We start from the raw sequence: 18,862 nt of genomic DNA, 5'->3' as shown, positions 1-18,862 counted from the left end.
TTTTTTTTTTTTTTTTTTTTTTTTTGAGACGGAGTCTCGCTCTGTCGCCCAGGCTGGAGTGCAGTGGCACAATCTCGGCTCACTGCAAGCTCCGCCTCCCGGGTTCACGCCATTCTCCTGCCTCAGCCTCCCGAGTAGCTGGGACTACAGGTGCCCGCCACCATGCCCGGCTAATTTTTTGTATTTTAGTAGAGATGGGGTTTCACCATGTTAGCCAGGATGGTCTCGATCTCCTGACCTTGTGATTCACCTGCCTCGGCCTCCCAAAGTGCTGGGATTACAGGCGTGAGTCACTGCGCCCGGCCCTGTTGAGCAGATTTTTATTAAATACTCAACTATGAGTCAAACACTGGGCTTTAATGAGCATATTACTTTCTGAGAGTAAGCAATATTGTGGTTAAGAGCATGGGTTTGGGACCCAGACTGCCTGGAGTTGAATCTCATTTTTACCACTTACTAGCTGTGTGGCCTTGGGAAAATCACTTTCTTTCTTGGTGCCTTTGTTTTCTTATCTGTAAAATGGGGGAAGTGATAGCATCAACCTCAGAGGGTTTTTAATGAGCTCATATTTGAAAAGTAGTTAATGCTTGAAGCATAGTATCATGTGTGTGCTAAATAATATAAAAGATGATAGAAATATTACATCATTTAAAAATAAAGATTTTAGGGAGGCTGAGGCAGGAGAATGGCGTAAACCCGGGAGGCGGAGCTTGTAGTGAGCCGAGATCGCGTCACTGCACTCCAGCCTGGGTGACAGGGTGAGACTCCATCTCAAAAAATAAAAAATAAATAAATAAATAAATAAATAGATAAAGATTTTAATTTTCCAGTATATTTATACTTTCACCCACATTGACAGAAGCACTTTTATTGTTTAAAGTTAGAATCTCCCCTTAATTTTCAAAGTAGATTCAGTTTTGTTATTGCAAGGGAAGATGCCATGGTACCGCTCTTAAATATTTTGTGTTTGTTTTGAGATGCGGTCTCACTCCATTACTTAGGCTGGAGTGCAGTGGCATGATCATGGCTCACTGAAGACTTGACCTCCCAGGCTCAAACGATCCTCCCACCTAAGCCTCCTGAGTAACTGGGACCACAGTTGCATGCCACCATATCCAGCTAATTTTTAAAATTATTTTTTGGAGACAGTTTCCCTGTGTTGCCCAGGATGATCACAAACTCCTGGGCTCAGGTGATCCTCCCGCCTCAGCCTCCCAAAGTGCTGCGGTTGCAGGCATGAACCACCACATCCTGCTTCAACTCTTAAATATTTTGGAATAATTAGTTGAATATTTCAAATGCTGAAAAACTGCCTTCTTTCTAGGCGTGCTACAATATTTGTAGATTTTATATGGGTATGAAGTAGTTTTTTAATTGTGGAGGTTTGTGTGAAAGAAGAGTTAAGGCATTGGAGAAACAGGAGAAAGTATCTTCCTAATGCCAGTTCTCTCCTTCATTTGAAAACTGTTTCTGCAGCGGTATTCCTAGACTGTTTTCTTAAAAAAAAATTACTTATTTTTATTTCAATAGGTTTTCAGGGAACAGGTGGTTTTTGGTTACACAGATAAGTTCTTCAGTAGTGATTTCTGAGATTTCGGTGCACCCATCACCAAGCAGTGTATGCTGTACCCAATGTGTACCCCTCACGCCCTCCCACCCTTCCCCCTGTATCCCCAAGGTCCATTTTATCATTCTTATGCCTATGCATCCTAATAACTTAGCTCCCACTTAGAAGTGAAAACTTGTAAGTTCTCAGGTTTTCCATTCCTGAGTTACTTCATTTAGAATAATGATCTCCAGTTCCATCCAGGTTGCTGCAAATGCCATTATTTTGTTCTTTGTTATAGCTGAGTAATATTCCAGGGTGTGTGTGTGTGTGTATATATATATATACTTTTAGTGTGTAAAGATATATTTTTAGAGTGTATATATATATATTTTTTAGTGTATATATATATATATATTTCACACTTTCTTTATCTACTTGATTGATGGGCATTTGGGCTGGCTCCATATTTTTTTTGCAATTGTGAATTGTGCTGCTATAAACATGCACATGCAAGTGTCTTTTTTATATGATGACTTCTCCTCTGGGTAGATACTCAGGAGTGGGATTGCTGGATCGAATGGTAAATCTACTTTTAGTTCTTTAAGGAATCTCCATACTGTTTTCCGTAGTGGTTGTACTAATTTACATTCCCACCAGCAGTGTAAAAGTGTTCCCTTTCACCACATCCGTGCCAACATCTAATATTTTTTGATTTTTTGATTATGGCCATTCTTGGGGGAATAAGATGGTATTCCTTTGTGGTTTTGATTTGCATTTCCCTGATTAGTGATGTTGAGCATTTTTTTCATATGTTTGGTGGCCATTTGTATATCTTCTTTTGCAAATTGTCTATTCATGTCCTTAGCCGACTTTTGATGGGATTATTTGTTTTTTTTCTTGCTGATTTGTTTGAGTTCCATGTAGATTCTGGATATTAGTCTTTTGTCGGATGCATAGTTTGTGAAGATTTTCTCCCACTCTGTGGGTTGTCTGTTTACTGTGCTGGTTATTTATTTTGCTGTGCAGAAACTTTTTAGTTTATTTAAGTTCAACCTATTTATCTTTGTTTTTGTTGCATTTGCTTTTGGGTTCTTGGACATGAAGTCTTTGCCTAAGCCAATATCTAGAAGCCTTTTTCCGATGTTATCTTTTAGAATTTTTGTTTTTGTTTTTGTTTTTGAGACGGAGTCTCGCTGTGTCGCCCAGGCTGGAGTGCAGTGGCGGGATCTCAGCTCACCGCAAGCTCCGCCTCTCGGGTTTACGCCATCCTGGCCTCAGCCTCCCGAGTAGCTGGGACTCACAGGCGCCCTGCCAACTCGCCCGGCCTACGTTTCTTGTATTTTTAGTAGAGACGGGTTTTCGCCGTGCTTAGGCTAGTTGTCTGAGATCGGGGTCCTGACCTCGCGATACCACCCTTCTCGGTCTCGCGACCAACAAGTGCTGGGATCTCAGCAGCGCTTGAGCCACCAGCCGCGCGCGGCTGTTTTTGGTTTTTTTTTTTTTTTTTTTTTGAGACTGCGAGTCTAGCTCTGTCGCGCCAACGCTGGAGTGCAGTGGGCGGACTCAGCTCACTGGCAAGCTCCGCCTCCCGGGTTTACGCTTTCTCACCTGCTCCAAGGCCCCCCCCCCCCCCCCCCCAGGCCTCCGAGTAGGCTGGGACTACAGCGCCCGCCACCGATCGCCCGGCCTAGTTTTTTGTGTATTTTTTTTTAGTAGAGACGGGGTTTCACCATGTTAGCCAGGATCGTTTCAGGTCTTAGATGTACATCTTTGATTCATCTGGAGTTGATTTTTGTGTAAGGTGAAATGAGGATCCAGTTTCATTCTTCTACATGTGGCTAGCTAATTATCCCAGCATCATTTGTTGAATAGGGTGTCCTCTTTCCACTTTGTGTTTTTATTTGCTTTGTCGAAGATCAGTTGGCTATAGTATTTGGCTTTATTTCTCGGTTCTCTGTTCTGTTCAAATTGGTCTGTGTGCCTGTTTTTACACCAGTACCAGGCTGTTTTGATGACTGTAGCCCTATAGGATAGTTTGAAGTCGGGTAATATGACACCTCCAGATTTGTTCTTTTTGCTTAGTCCTGCTTTGGCTCTCTGGGCTCTTTTTTGGTTCCATATGAATTTTAGGATCATTTTTTCTAGTTCTATGAAGAATGATGGTGGTATTTTGATGGGAATTGCATTTAATTTGTTGATTGCATTTGGCACTATGGTCATTTTCACAATATTGATTCTGCCCATCCACAAGCATGGGATGTGTTTCCATTTGTTTGTGTCATCTATGGTTTCTTTCGGCAGCGTTTTATAGTAGTTTCCTTGTAGAGGACTTTCACCTCCTTGGTTAGGTATATTCCTAAGTATTTTATTTTATTTTTTGCAGCTATTATAAAAGGGGTTGAGTTCTTGATTTGATTCTCAGCTTGGCCGCTGTTGGTGTATAGCAGCGCTAGTGATTTGTGTACATTGATTTTGTATCCTGAAACATTACTGAATTCATTTATCAGACCTGGGAGCTTTTCGGATGAGTCTTTAGGGTTTTCCAGGTATACGATTATATCATCAGTGAACAGTGACAGTTTCACTTCCACTTTACCAATTTGGATGCCCTTTATTTTTCTCTTATCTGGTTGCTCTGGCTAGGCTAGGCTGTTTTTCATTGTTTGCCTTTCGGAATCTGGCTGCATCCATAGTGCTAAACCTCAAAACTAAATACTTCAAGTAAACTGCTGGGTCTTAATTCAGCTATTGGTTCTGACGTTAAAAGAGCTTGTTCATTTCCAGATTCAGTGAGGAAGGTATTATAATCTAAGAGTGATGAGAAAAATGAAAAACCTATTTTATTCTATACAGTATAACAGCAAATTTAAATGGTTCTTATATACCTCTGCCCATACAAATGCAGCTTGTGAAATGATATTATCAGTGAATATGTAAATCACACCATCAGCAGCATAGAAATAATTTATAGATACAATGGTTTCTAATTTAGGGAGTTAGACTTCTGAACTCCTTAATTATTGACTTAGATTTTATTTCACGTATTTTAAAATTAAATATATATAAATAAAAATTGAATCTTATAAATGCAACTTGTAGTTGTCAGTTTTGTATTCCAAATGTCTAGCAAAAAATCTTGTCATCTAGGAAAGGATATGTTTTGTATTCTTTTGTAAAAGGCAATGGCAGGGCTTTATTAAGGCATGAATGCTGATCTTTTCTTATCTTCTGTGGGCCTGTATCATCTGGATTTTTATGGGCTTGCTGTCTTACTAGGAGACTGATTCCTGCTATATGCAACGATTTCCCTCTAATTTTCTCTGTCCTTTTTGGCTGAAGATCTCAAGTGGAGTTGAATGTTACATGTTATACCACACATCTTTTGAAAATTAATAGCTTTTATGATAGGAATATAGTTCATTTTTATTGTTGAAAAGTTGGAAAACGTAGAATAGGTAAAAAGGAGAAAATCTGTCATGCTACCATCCAGACATAACTAGTGCTAATAACGTAGTGCCCCTCTCCTCAGTCTTTTTGTGTATATATACATCTGTAAATATCTAATTGACCTCGGCGGGGCGCAGTGGCTCACGCCTGTAATCCCAGCACTTTGGGAGGTTGAGGGGGGCAGATCACGAGGTCAGGAGATTGAGACCATCCTGGCCAACATGGTGAAACCCCATCTCTACTAAAATACAAAAACTTAGTTGGGAGTGGTGGAGTGCACCTGTAGTCCCAGCTATCCAGGGGGCTGAGGCAGGAGAATTGCTTGAACCTGGGAGGCGGAGGTTGCAGTGAGCCGAGCTTGCGCCACTGCACTCCAGCCTGGTGACAGAGTAAGACTCCATCTCAAAGAAAAAAAAAAAATCTAATTGACCTCATACTACTTATAATAGGGATATAGTTTATCAGTTATAATAAATGCAGTAAAGTGATCACACTGTGAAAGGCATACAGGAGCTGAGACTGACTGAGGAGAGAGCAGGTTTATGTTCACTGCAGGAATTGGCATTTTTCTTTGTTTCATGTTGCTAAGCACATTCGATAAGTTGAATACATATTGAAGCAGCGTACGTATCTTTAATAATCTGATAACCTGTTCTTTTTTCTGATAATGTATCATAGACTTTATCATTAATAAATCCTACCTCCTCCTGTGATCATTCTCCAGTGTATTGAGAACTGGCAATCATATAGAATATATTAGTAGAGCAGACTCTCTATAGTCTCAAAGAATATGTCTCAAATATTTGGGTATATCTTACAGCAGTGCTGTCCAATAGAAATAGTGCAAACCACATATGTAGTTTCAAATTTTCTAGTAGCCACAATTTAAAAAGTACAAAGAAGCAGGTGAAATTAATTTTAATGATATATTTTATTCTAGTATAAATAGTATATTGCAACATGCCATCAATATAATGAATTATTGAGATATTTTACGTTCTATTTTTTCTGTCCTCCGAATCCAATGTATATTTTCCATTTAAAGCACATTTCACTTCAGACTAGCTGCATTTCAGATGCTTAGTAACCACAGGTGGCTAGTATTAGCACAGTCCTAGAACATAGAATTTCCCCCCAGAAGATGCAGTAAAATATCATTTTGCAGGTATTCTGGAGAGTTATATGAGAAGAAAACAGCAAAGCCAAGTTACACCATGGATCCTGAACACTCACTTTGCTGTCTCATAAGATGTTAAACCTTTGCCTCAATAAAATTAGATATTTCTGTATTTATGGATCTTCATGTCACGCAAGTGTTAAATTTGTAGTTGTCTAAAGGCCTACTGGATATATTATTTGCAGTAACTCTTAGAATGGTCAGTAAAATTGATTCTATATTCTAAAGTTCTGTTTTTAACTACCAGGTACTATGCTCATTACCTGGGTGATAAAATAATCTGTACACCAAACCCCTGTGACATGCAGTTTACCCGTGTAACCAACTTGTACATGTACCTCTGAACCTAAAAACCGGAAATGAAAAAAAAAGTCATTCTGTTTCTGAAATGAATTTGTGGCATTGTAATAAATATGTGGCATGGTCATAAAGGTTAGTGATATAAACTGAATGTAATAGAATAGAATTGAATAAGCTTTGTTTTTAATTGAGTTTGTGGTCATGTGAAAAATATTCCTTAACATCTTAGGCTTTATTTTGTTCTGTAAGATGGAGATAATCCTGCCCTTTTTTCTTAATATGATTTTGATTGTCGAATGAGATGAATGGAAACTAAAGGGATGTGTTTTATTCATCTTCATGTCCCCAGGACTTAGTATAGGGTTCGATATGTGAACATCCAATAAATATTGGACTCAGAGGCTGAATATATATGAAAGAACTTTCAAAATAAATATGCTACCAGTGGAAGCTGTTATTACTGTACTTGATTTGTACTATTTCTTATTATTTAAATTCTTTACTGGAATATGATAACTCTTTAATAATTATTTGCCCGTACGATCAAAAGTAAAGTTGCCTATTGTGGTTGTATTTTACTTACCTGTAATATTTTATTCATTGAATCTTGTCTGTAGATAAATATATTTCTAAAAATATGTTAGTATCTTATTTTAAAAGATGTTTCATACTTAAAATAAATGTCTCTGCTTTTCTTCAGAGTAAACAATTTAAAATCTTGTTGTTGGTATTGGGAGAGAGACGACTACTTTCACCATACCCAGTCAGCAGTATTTGAGAGACAAATACAATGTCATTGGAGGCCAAGATGATAGAGGCAAAGTAGCAATATTTTAAATACTGGAATATGGTTCTAGTAACCAGAAAAGGCTCCAATTTAGAAAGGATTTCTTATTTCTATAATGATGAGAAAAACTCCATCTTTTTCTTCTGCAATGGGATGCAACATTTCATCATTGCTTAGAGTGGAAGTATAACAAAATCATAATGCAGGAGCAAATAATGTATACCCAGAACTGCATTTCAAAGTGATCTTCATGAAAACATTAGCTTTTTCTAGCCTCAGCTATGAGTTTCTGCAACTGCCCACTCACTGAGTCATCTATAGCAATTGAAAGTTTAGATATTTCCCATTTGTTAGGGTATTTTTTTCATACAATGTGGCTTTTATCTATCCTGAATGAAGCAAGCAAGATTCATATAAAATGGCATGTGCAGTATGAAAGTCTGCTTTATTGTTTCCTGGGAATAAATGAAGAACTTTAGGAAGCAGTTGAATATTATCAGTGTACTAGGAACCATTAAACTAAATGATACACTCTGGGAGTAGTTGGCAGTTTTCTGTTTTCATTATATTCCCCCACTTGTACCTTCACTCAAAACTGGAGCATAACTTTCAGTATTTGATGACAGAAAGATAATCGGATTAAACTTTATTTTTTTCCTATTTTTCTTTACATGATAATTATATACTAATAATTTTAATATGTAATATTTTAAATACTGAGATAATATAGCACGTTACTAAAAGACATACGGTGACATTGAAGACCATATGGCTAAATAAATGGGTGATATGTTGACTGAATGAAATAATTGGTCTCATTTAAAGAGGAGAAGAGGGAACTTGCCTTTTTTCCCTTGATTTATTCCCTTGATCTTCTTTTCTCCCTGATGTCTAGATACGTATTTTAAGGCAATTCTATTACTGAAAATCCTCGGCTTATTTCTGTTCCATTCTGAATTTTACTGTTTGTTGTTGTGCTTAGGCACAAGGGAAGAGGATTGAAATCTGTTTTTTTGTTTTGTTTTGTTTTGTTTTTTTTTGAGATGGAGTGTCCCTCTCGGCTCACTACAACCTCCACCTCCCGAGTTGAAGCAATTCTCCTGTCTCAGCCACCATAGTAGCTGGGATTACAGGTATGTGCCTCCACACCTGGTTAATCTTTGTATTTTTAGTAGAGCTGGGGTTTCACCATGTTGGCCAGATTGGTCTTGAATTCCTGACCTCAGGTCATCTGCCCAACTCAGCCTCCCAAAGTGCTGGGATTACAGGCGTGAGTCACCGCCCCAGCCCTCCTTTTCTTTAGTCTTGCTACTTCTGTATCTTGCTTCTGCTCATTCTTAGCATAGAAAATATAATAAAGCAAGATGTACCTAATGACTACTTGTAATTATGTTGTAAATGTAATTTTTTTTTGGAAAAAAAAATTATTTTTTATTTTTTATTATTGGAACTTTAAAATTCCAATACGAATCAGCAAAAGCTCTCTACGAAAGTAAAACTGGCACCTTTAATGTATGCCAAATTGCATTTCTTGCATTTGACATTTTGCTGTGTATTAATTTTGAGTTCTTTCGTGGCAATGTCCAATGAAGTTCTGATGAATAATAATAATCTGTGGAAAATCAAAGATATGTTTGTAGCTGATTTGGGAATTTGATTGAGCTATGAGCTACAATTTTTGTGTTGAGTTTTTTAAGAAACAAAAGAAATGTGATTTTAGGTAAGTATTGTGCTTCTTATACTCTTAACAATTGTATTATGACTGGTGCAGATTGACTGTCACGGTGTCTGGTCCTTGGGTATCATTTCTAGAAAAATGTTGAAAGAGCAAGAAAATATATTTTAATTAGTGCTAAAATTAAACTGCTGCTTAAATTGCCAGCAAATTAAACATTTATCAGGAAAGGAGATCGTATGTATAGCAAAACCAAGGGAGAAGAAAAGTTGCTCATTTATATGGTGATTATTTTGGAGGTAGTTTGCAGTTTGATGATATTATTGTGAACCATTAATCTGTAAAACACATTTATTATAAGTGAATTACAGGGTATGTACGAAAGCAGTTTTTATAGTATCCAGCCTACTTCTAGTGGGTAGAATGTGAGTTTTGAAAGTGTAAGTTTTTTTTCTTCTGACATACCCCTTTTAAAATTTAAAATTTATAAGTTCATGCCATTTATTGTGTATATTGGGTTTTGTTGGATCTAAATGTTTTGTCAGTTATTCTGACATAAACAATACACAAGATTGTTATGTAGTGTTTGAAATAGTAAGGACCAAATGCAGAATCTTGATTATTTATTTCATGTTAGACATTAGAAAAATGTTTTAAATTGAGCAAGTGATAGACGAATAATATCTCAGAAAATCCAAACAATATATTGAAAATAGGACAAATCTTCCTTCAATATTTTTCTATTTACCTTCCAGAGGTAATCATTGCAGTCAGCTTGATATCTTTCCAAGCATTGTAGTGTATATATGTAGTTTTATTTTGTGTCTGTATTTTTAACATATTGCATATGTTGTTCTACATTTTACCTCCCATCTCAATATTAAATATAGATGCTTCTCAACTTATAATGGGATTATATCCTAAAAATTCATCCCGATGAGTTCAGTTGTTTTAATTTTTAGATTCCACAAATAAGTGAAAGCATATAAAGTTTGTCTTTCTCTGCTTGGCTTATTTCACATAACATAATGACCTCCCTTTCCATCCATGTTGTTGCATATGTCAGGATCTCATTCTTTTTTATGGCTGCATAGTACTCCATTGTGTATATGTACCACATTTTCTTTATCTGTTTCTGTTGATGGACATAGGTTGCTTCCAAATCTTAGCTATTGTGAATAATGCTGCAGTAAACATGGAAGTGGAGATACCTCTTTGATATACGATTTCCTTTGTTAAGAGTATATACCTGAGAGTGGGATTGCTGGATCATTTTAGTTTTTTTGAGGAACATCCAAAAACTGTTCTCCATAGTGATCGTACTAATTAATTTACATTTCCCCAAACAATGTATATGGGTTCCCTTTTCTCCACAATCTTGCTGGCATTAATTATTGCCTGCCTTTTGGATAAAAGCCATTTTAACTGGAGTGAGATGATATCTGATTGATTTTGCATTTCTCTGATGATCAGTGATGTTGAGCACCTTTTCATAGACCTATTTTCCATTTGCATGTCTTTTGAGAAATGTCTAATAAGATCTTTTGCCCATTTTAAAATCAGATTATTAGATTTTTTTCCTATAGAGTTGTTTGAGCTCCTTATATATTCTGGTTGTTAATCACTTGTCAGATGGGTAGTTTGCAGATATTTTCTCCCATTCTGTGGGTTGTCTCTTCACTTTATTGATTGTTTTCTTTGCTGTGCAGAAGCTATTAAACTTGATGTGATCCCATTTGTCCCCTTTTGCTTTGGTTGCCTGTGCTTATGGGGTATTATTCAAGAAATGTTTTCCCAGTCCAATGCCCTGGAGTTTTCCCAGTGTTTCCTTGTAGTAGTTTTATAGTGTGAGGTCTCAGATTTAAGTCTCTAATTCATTTTGATTTGATTTTTTGTATATGGTGACAGATAGGGGTCTAGTTTCATTCTTTTGCATATGGATAGCCAGTCTCCTCAGCACCATTTACTGAAGAGACTGTCCCAGTGTATGTTCTTGGCACCTTTGTTAAAAATGAGTTCACTGTAGATGTATGTATTTGTTTTTGGGTTCCTTATTTTGTTCCATTGGTCTGTGAGTCTATTTTTTATGCTAGTACCATGCTGTTTTAGTTACTATAGCATTGTAGTATAATTTGAAGTCAGGTAATGTGATTCCTCCAGTTATGTTCTTTTTTCTCAGGTTAGCTTTGGCTATTTTGGGTCTTTGTGGTTCCGTGTAAATTTTAGAATTGTTTTTTCTGTCTCTGTGAATAATGTCATTGGTATATTGATAGACATTGAATTGTCTATCACTTTTAGTAGTATGGACATTTTAGCAATATTGATTCTTCCAGTCCATGAAGAATCTATAGGTTGCTTTAGGTTGTGTGGACATTTTAACAATATTGATTCTTCCAATCCATGAACATGGTATATCTTCCCATTTTTTAGTGTCTTCTTCCACTTATTTCATCATTGTTTTATAGTTTTCATTGTAAGGATCTTTCACTTCTTTGGTTAAGTCCTAGGTATTTTATTTATTTGTAGCTATTGTAAATGGGATTGCTTTCTTGATTTTTTTTCAGATTTTTTGCTGTTGGCATGTAGAAATCCTACTGATTTTTTTTTTCTATGTTGGTTTTGCATCCTACAACTATACTGAATTTGTTTATTAGTTATAATAGTTTTTTGGTGGAATCTTTAGGTTTTCCAAATATAAGATCATGTCATCTACAAACAGTGATAATTTGACTTCTTTCTTTCCGATTTGGATATTCTTTATTTCTTTCTCTTGTCTGATTGCTCTAGCTAGGACTTCCAGTATTATTTTGAATAACAGTGGTGAAGGTGGGCATCTGTGTGTTCCAGACCTTAGAGGAAAGGTTTTCAATTGTTCCCCGTTCAGTATAATACTAGATGTGGTTCCATCATATATGGCTTTTACTGTGTTGAGGTATGTTCCTTCTGTACCTAGTTTTTTGAATGTTTTTTTTTTATCATGAAGGAATGTTTAATTTTAGCAAATCCTGTTTCAGCATCCATTGAAATGATCATGTAGTTTTTGTCCTTCATTCTGTTAATATGATGTATCACATTGATTGATTTTCATATGTCAAGCCATCCTTGCATCTTCGGGTTAAATCCCACTTGATCATGATGAATGGTCTTTTTAATGTGTTCTTGGATTCAGTTTGCTAGTATTTTGTTGAAAATTTTTGCATAAATATTCATCAGAGATGTGGCCTGTATCTTTTCTTTTTCTTTTTTTAAAATGTGTCTTTGTATGGTTTTGGTATCAAGGTAATACTGGCCTCAAAGACTGAGTTTGGAAGCATTCCCTCCTCCTCTATCTTTTAGAATAGTTTGAGTAGCAGGCCGGGCGTGGTGGCTCACGCCTGTAATCCCAGCACTTTGGGAGGCCGAGACGGGCGGATCACGAGGTCAGGAGATCAAGACCATCCTGGCTAACACGGTGAAACTCCGTCTACTAAAAATACAAAAAATTAGCCGGGCGTGGTGGCAGGCGCCTGTAGTCCCAGCTACTCGGGAGGCTGAGGCAGGAGAATGGCGTGAACCCGGGGGGGCAGAGCTTGCAGTGAGCTGAGATTGCGCCGACAGAGCGAGACTCCATCTCAAAAAAAAAAAAAAAAAAAAAAAGAATAGTTTGAGTAGCATTTGTATTAGTTCTTCTTTAAATATTTTGTAGAATTCAGCAGTGAAGCTATTGAGTCCTGAGCTTTTTTTTGCTGGATGACTTTTTGTTATGGCATTGATCTCATTATTTGTTTTATTTTATTTATTTTTTTGAGATGGAGTTTTGCTCTTGTTGCCCAGGCTGGAGTGCAATGGCATGATCTTGGCTTACTGCAACCTCCGCCTCCTGGGTTCAAGTGATTCTCCTGCCTCAGCCTCCTGAGTAGCTGGGATTACAGGCATGTGCCACCATGCCCGACTAATTATTTATTTATTTATTTTTTGTATTTTTGGTAGAGACAGGGTTTCTCTGTGTTGGTCAGGCTGGTCTCGAACTCCTGACCTCAGGAGTTCCCCCACCTTGGCCTCCTAAAGTGCTGGGAATACAGGCGTAAGCCACTGTGCCTGGCCTTAATCTCATAATTTGTTATTGGTCTGTTCAGGTTTTGGGATTCTTCACGATTCAGTCTTTGTAGGTTGTATGTGTGTTAGAATTTGTCCATTCTAGATTTTCCAGTTTATTGACAAATAGTTACTCATAGTAGCCTCTAATAATCCTTTGAATTTCTGCAGTATTAGTTTTAATTTCTTCTTTTTCATCTTTGATTTTATTTGAGTCTTCTTTCTTTTTTTCTTAGTCTTCTAAAGGTTTGTCAATTTTATCTTTTGGAAAAACCAACATTTCATTACATTAATCATTTTTTGTTTATATTTTATTTCTTCTCTGATCTTTATTATTTCTTCTACTAATTTTGGGTTTGGTTTGCTCTTGCTTTTCTAGTTCTTTAAGTTGCATTGTTAGCTTGAGGATTTGAAATTTTTCTGTTGTTTTTATATAGGTGATTATAGCTATAAATCTTCCTTTTGGTACTGCTTTCACTATATTCTATAGATTTTTGGTTATGTTGTGTTTCTATTATTTGTTGCAATTAGTTTTAAAATTTTTCTTAATTCCCTCATTGACCCACTGGTCATTCAGGAGCATATTGTTTAATTTCTATGTGTTTATATAGTTTACAAAATTCCTCTTGTTATTGATTTCTGGTTTTATCCCATTGTGGTTAGATAAGATACTTGATATAATTCCTTTTTGTTTTTGAATTTTAAAGAGTGGTTTTGTGGCCTAATGTATGACCTATCCTTGAGAATGATCCATGTGCTGAGGAGAAGAATGTGTATGCAGCAGCCATTGAATAAAATGTTCTGTAAATATCTGTTAGGTCCATTTGTTATAGAAGTGAGATTAATTCTGATGTTTCTTTTCTGTCTAGATGATCTGTCCAGTGCTGAAAATGGGATGTTGAAGTTTCCAACTATTATCGTCTTGGGATCTAGATCTCTCTTTAACTCTACTTTTTTTTTTCTCTCTCTCTCTCTCACTCTCACTCTCACTCTTTAGCTCTAATAATATTGCTTTATATATCTGGGTCCTCCAGTGTTGGGTACATATATATTTACAATTGTTATATCCTCTTGCTGAATTGACCCCTTCATCATTATTTAATCACCTTATTTGTCTATAGTTTTTGTCTTGAAATCTATTTTGTCTGAAATAAGTATAGCTACCCCTGCTCTTGTTTGGTTTCCATTGGCATGGAATATCTTTTTCCGTTTCTTTATTTTCAGTATATGTGTCTTTTATAGATGAAGTGTGTTTCTTATAGGCAATGGATAGTAGGGACTTTGTGTTTTTTTTTCTTTTTAAATCCTTTCTGCCACTCTATGTCTTTTGATAGGAGAGTTTTGTTCATTTACTTTCGATATTCTTATTGGTAAGTAAGTAACTACTCCTACCATATTTTTATTTGTTTCCTGGTGTGGTCTTTGCTTCCTTCTTTCCTTCCTTTCTGTCTTCCTTTTAGTGAAGGTAATTTTTCTCTGGTGTTATGTTTTAATTACTTGCTTTTAATTTTTTGTGTATTTGTTGTATGTTTTTTGGTTTGAGGCTACTATTAGGCTTGCAAATAATATCTATCTAGCTACCTACTTACCTATCTATAGATAGACGTTTGATAATGGGTTTTAAATAACCCATTATTTTAAATTGGTGATAACACTGATTGCATAAACAAACAAGCAAAGAAAACAACTAATAAAAACTCTACACTTTATTGTCATCCCACTTGCTTTTAACTTTTGTTGTTTCTGTTTATATTTTATTGTACTGTGTTTTTAAAAGTTGTAGTTATTATTTTTGATCAGTTTATCTCTTAGTCTTTCTACTCAAAATATGAGTAAACACCACAATTACAGTGTTGTAATAGTATGTGCTTTTCTCTATACTATTAGCAGTGAGTTTTGTACCTTCAGATTATTTATTTTTACTCATTAAAGTCCTTTTCTTTCAGATTCAAGAACTCCTTAGCATTTCTCATAAGACAGGTCTGTTGTTGATAAAATCCCTATTGTTTGACTTTTGTTTGTCTGGGAAAGCCCTTATTTCTCCTTAATGTTTGAAGGATACTTTCATTAGATACAAACTACTCTAGGATAAAGTTTTTTTTTCCTTAAGCACTTTAAATATGTTATGCCTCTTGTCTCCTGGCCTGTAAAGTTTTCACTAAAAAGTCTCCTGCCAGTCTTATTGGAGCTACATTATATGTTATTTGTTATCTTTCTCTTGCTGCTTTAGGATCCTTTCTTTATCCTTGACCTTTGAAAGTTTGATGATGAAATGTCTTGAGGCAGTCTTATATGGGTTAAATCTTCTTAGTGTTATATAACATTCTTGTACTTGAATATTGATACCTTTCTCTAGGTTTGGGACGTTTTCTGTTATCCCTTTGAATAAACTTTCTATCCCTGCTCGCCCCCGCCCCCGCCCTTTAAGTCCAATAATTCTTGGATTTGGTCTTTTGAGGCTATTTTCTAGATCTTATAAGTGTGCCTCATTGTCTTTTATTCTTTTTTTCTTTGCTCTCCTCTGACTGTATTTTCAAAGAGCTTGTCTTCAAGCTTACTGACTCTTTCTTCTGTTGTTAAGAAACTCTGATGCATTCTTCAGTATGTCAGTTACATTTTTCAACTTCAGAATTTCTGCCTGATTCTTTTTAATTATTTTAGTCTGTTAGTTCAATTTATCTGATAGGATTCTGAATTCCTCCTCTATTTTATCTTGAATTTTATTGTGTTCCTCAAAAATAGCAATTTTAGTTTGTTTAAATTTTTAACTTTTAATTTTTGTGGGTACATAGGAGTTATATGTATTTATGGGGTACAGTAAATGTTTTGATACAGGAATGGAATGAGTAATAGTCACATCATGGAGAATGGGGTATTCACCCCCTCAAACATTTATCCTTTGAAACAGCTATTTTAAATTACATGTCTGAAACATCACATTATCTCTGTCTCTCCAGAATTGGTCCCTGGTGCCTTATTCAGTTTGTTTTAATTAGGTTATATTTGATGCTTCTGGATGTCCATTGGTGTTTGGTCATTGAAGTGTTAGGTATTTATTGTCATCTTTGCAGTCTGGGCTTATTTGTGCCCGTTCTTTTTGAGAAGACTTTCTAGGTATTTGAAGGGACTTGGGTGTTGTAATCTAAGTTTTTAGTTACTGCAGCCATGTCTGCATTAGAGGGCACTCTGAGCCCGGTAACACTGGCTTTTGCAGACTCAATAGAGGTGCTGCCTTGGTGGTCTTGGATAAGATCCGGAAGAAGTCTCTGGGTTACTAGGCCAAGACTCTTGTTCACTTCCCTTACTTTCTCCCAAACAAATGGAATCTCTTTCTGTGCTGAGCTGCCTGGAAGTGGAGGAGGGTGACACAAGCATTCCTGTGGCCACCATCACTGGGACTGTGCTGGGTCAGACCTGCAATCAGCATGGCACCGGGTCTCACTCAAGGCCCATGGTAACCACTGCCTGCCTATTGACTATGTTTGCTCAAGATACTAGAGCTCTACAATCAGCAGATAGCAAAGCCAGCCAAGTTTATGTCTTTCCCTTCAGGGTGTCAAGGTCTTCCTAGCCCTGGGTAGGTCCAGAGATGCCATCCAGGATCCAAGGCCTGGAGTTGGAAACCTTAGGAATCTAGCTGGTGCTCTATTCTAATGCAGCTGAGCTGGCACTCAAGCCACAAGACAAAGTCCTTCCTACTCTTCCCTCCCCTTTCCATAAGCAGAGAATTCTGTCCCCATAGCCCCCATTGTCCCAGGCCCGTGGTGAGTACTGACTGGCTACTGCTGGTGTTCACTCAGGCCCAAGTACCCTTCAGTCAGCTTGTGATGAATGCTTTCAGGCCCAGGACTCTCCCTTCAGAGCAGTGGGCTCCCCTCTGGCCCAGGGCATATCTGAAAATGCCATCTAAGTGCCAACGTCTGAAATTGGGAACCCCACAAGATCCCCCTTGGTGCTGTATCACACTGTGGCTGCACTGGTAAGCTGTAAGACAAAGTCTCCTTTACTCTTCCCTCTCCTTTAGCAGAAGGAGTCTCTCCTTGTAGCTACCACAGCTGGGAATGTGTGAGGTGTTAGGTCTTGCCTGAAGCCAAGTCTCACCCAAGGCCCTTGGCAAGTGCTACCTAGCTAACACTGCTGGTTATTCAGGGTCCAGGGGTCCTTTAGTCAGCAGGTGATGCATCCTGCTAGGACTGGGTCCTTCCCTTCAAGGCAGTGGGTTCCCTTCTGGCCCAGAGTGTGCCTAGAAATGTGATCCGGGAACTAGGGCCTGGAATAGGAGCCTGCTTGGTGGCCTGTCCTACTGTGGCTGAGCTGATATCCGAGTTGCAAGACTAAGTCCTCTTTACTCTTCCCACTCTTCTCCTCAGAAGGAGGGAAGGAGCCTTTCCCCAAACTGCAAGCTTCACTGCCTGGGGTTGTGGGGGCAGTGTGGGGAGTGGAGTTCAAGCACTGCCTTGGTGGCCCTGGCTCGTGTCTCACTAGATTGTGTACTCCCCAAAGTCCACTGGCTCCAAACCCAGCACCACACCAGGACTTGCCCAGGAATTGCAGTCCTTGTGGCTTAGACTGCCTTTCAAGTTTATTTAGAACCCCAGAGCACTTTAGCCCATGGTAGCAAGGCTCTCTGGAACTCAGGTTCCAACTGCGGGGATGGGCAATTCCCCTCTGGCTAGGGCTGCTCTAAATGCTCCCTCTGTGGGCACCAGCTGAGTTCTGCCTGGTATTGCTTTCCACTGTGACTGGGCAGCACTGATGTCCAAAGGAAAGTCCCACAAGCGGTGTGCTCTCTTTCCCTGCAAGTGCACAGCTTCCCTCTCCACGCCATACAGGATGGGGAAGGAGGGTGGGGGTGGTGTCGGCAATTAAACACTGTCTTTCCTACCCTCTTCAGTGCCTCTTTCAGTGATAAGAAGTTAAAAAATCAGATGATTTTTGCTTTTTATGAAGGTGCTCTTTTGTGTGGATAGTTGTTCAATTTGGTGTTCCTGCAGGGAGGACGATTGTGGATGCTTCTATTTGGCTATCTTACTCTGCCTCCTCCTCAACAAAACCTGGATCTTTTTTGATGAATGAGAGCAGTAAAGAAGACCGTCCATGAGGGTAGAAAACTTGTGTTTTCCTATTCAAAGTTAGATCCCCTGTACCTCTCTTTATATCTCATATGGCATAGACATGAAGATGTAGGAATAGATGAATGTATAAATGCCATATATATGATGCATATTAATCTTTGGGCCATGAGTTGAAAATAACCTGGCAGTTAAGGCTGCAGAGATTGCCTTGAATTGCACTGGTGTTAATACATCTGTAATATTGAGCAGTTAAGCTCTTTGATAAATTATCAGAAATTTGAGTTCTTTTATTCTTTTGCTGTATTTTACTTTATTCTATTAGAGGTATTACTCTTTTTTCACATAGATTATCATTATCTAAGTTATGATCTAAGCTACACAGGTAACTTTGGCCACACCATTCAGAGTGAACAACTATGATGAATATTGTTTAGTGTGTATCCCACCAGTGGTTCTATTATTTCCATATTGAAGATTCTCATTTTAAGTTCAGTTTAACGAGCATTTTCTGAGTGCCTTCTTTGTGACAAGCCTGGTGCTAAATGCTGCGGGAACAAAAATGAATGAACTACAGTCTGGCCTTCCTGTATCTCACTGCCCAGGAAGATGATTTCAGTGCTACATGTCAAGTACAATTATAGGGGTGTATACAGGACCATAATTTTGCACTTTGGTGTTAATTTGACCATTCTTATCTAGAGACAGTTTATAGGCTAAGAGTTTAAATTATTTATAATGGTTCATCACACTTCACATTCTGGTATTATCACTTTTTAAG

At 37.6% G+C, this 18,862-nt stretch overlaps 1 protein-coding gene across 2 annotated transcripts in view; it reads left to right on the top strand.

Annotated features, from left to right (window-relative positions):
* PEAK1 (pseudopodium enriched atypical kinase 1) overlaps positions 1–18,862 on the top strand; it is a 296,791-nt gene that overhangs the window by 7,408 nt on the left and 270,521 nt on the right. Inside the window, exon 1 of one of the 2 annotated variants that reach the window (XM_017870410.1) lies at positions 6,483–6,605. The exons of the other annotated variant lie outside the window; for it this stretch is intronic. The gene's annotated coding sequence lies outside the window, so the exon portion shown is untranslated. Of the gene's footprint in view, positions 1–6,482; positions 6,606–18,862 lie in introns of those variants that run through there. 2 annotated transcript variants of the gene reach the window in all.

The sequence above is a fragment of the Rhinopithecus bieti genome, unplaced genomic scaffold (assembly GCF_001698545.2).
Source record: "Rhinopithecus bieti isolate Rb0 unplaced genomic scaffold, ASM169854v2 scaffold_662, whole genome shotgun sequence".
In the NCBI taxonomy this organism is placed as follows: Eukaryota; Metazoa; Chordata; class Mammalia; order Primates; family Cercopithecidae; genus Rhinopithecus; species Rhinopithecus bieti.
Note: the sequence above shows the minus strand (reverse complement) of the source record. Positions and strands in the feature narration are given on the sequence as shown.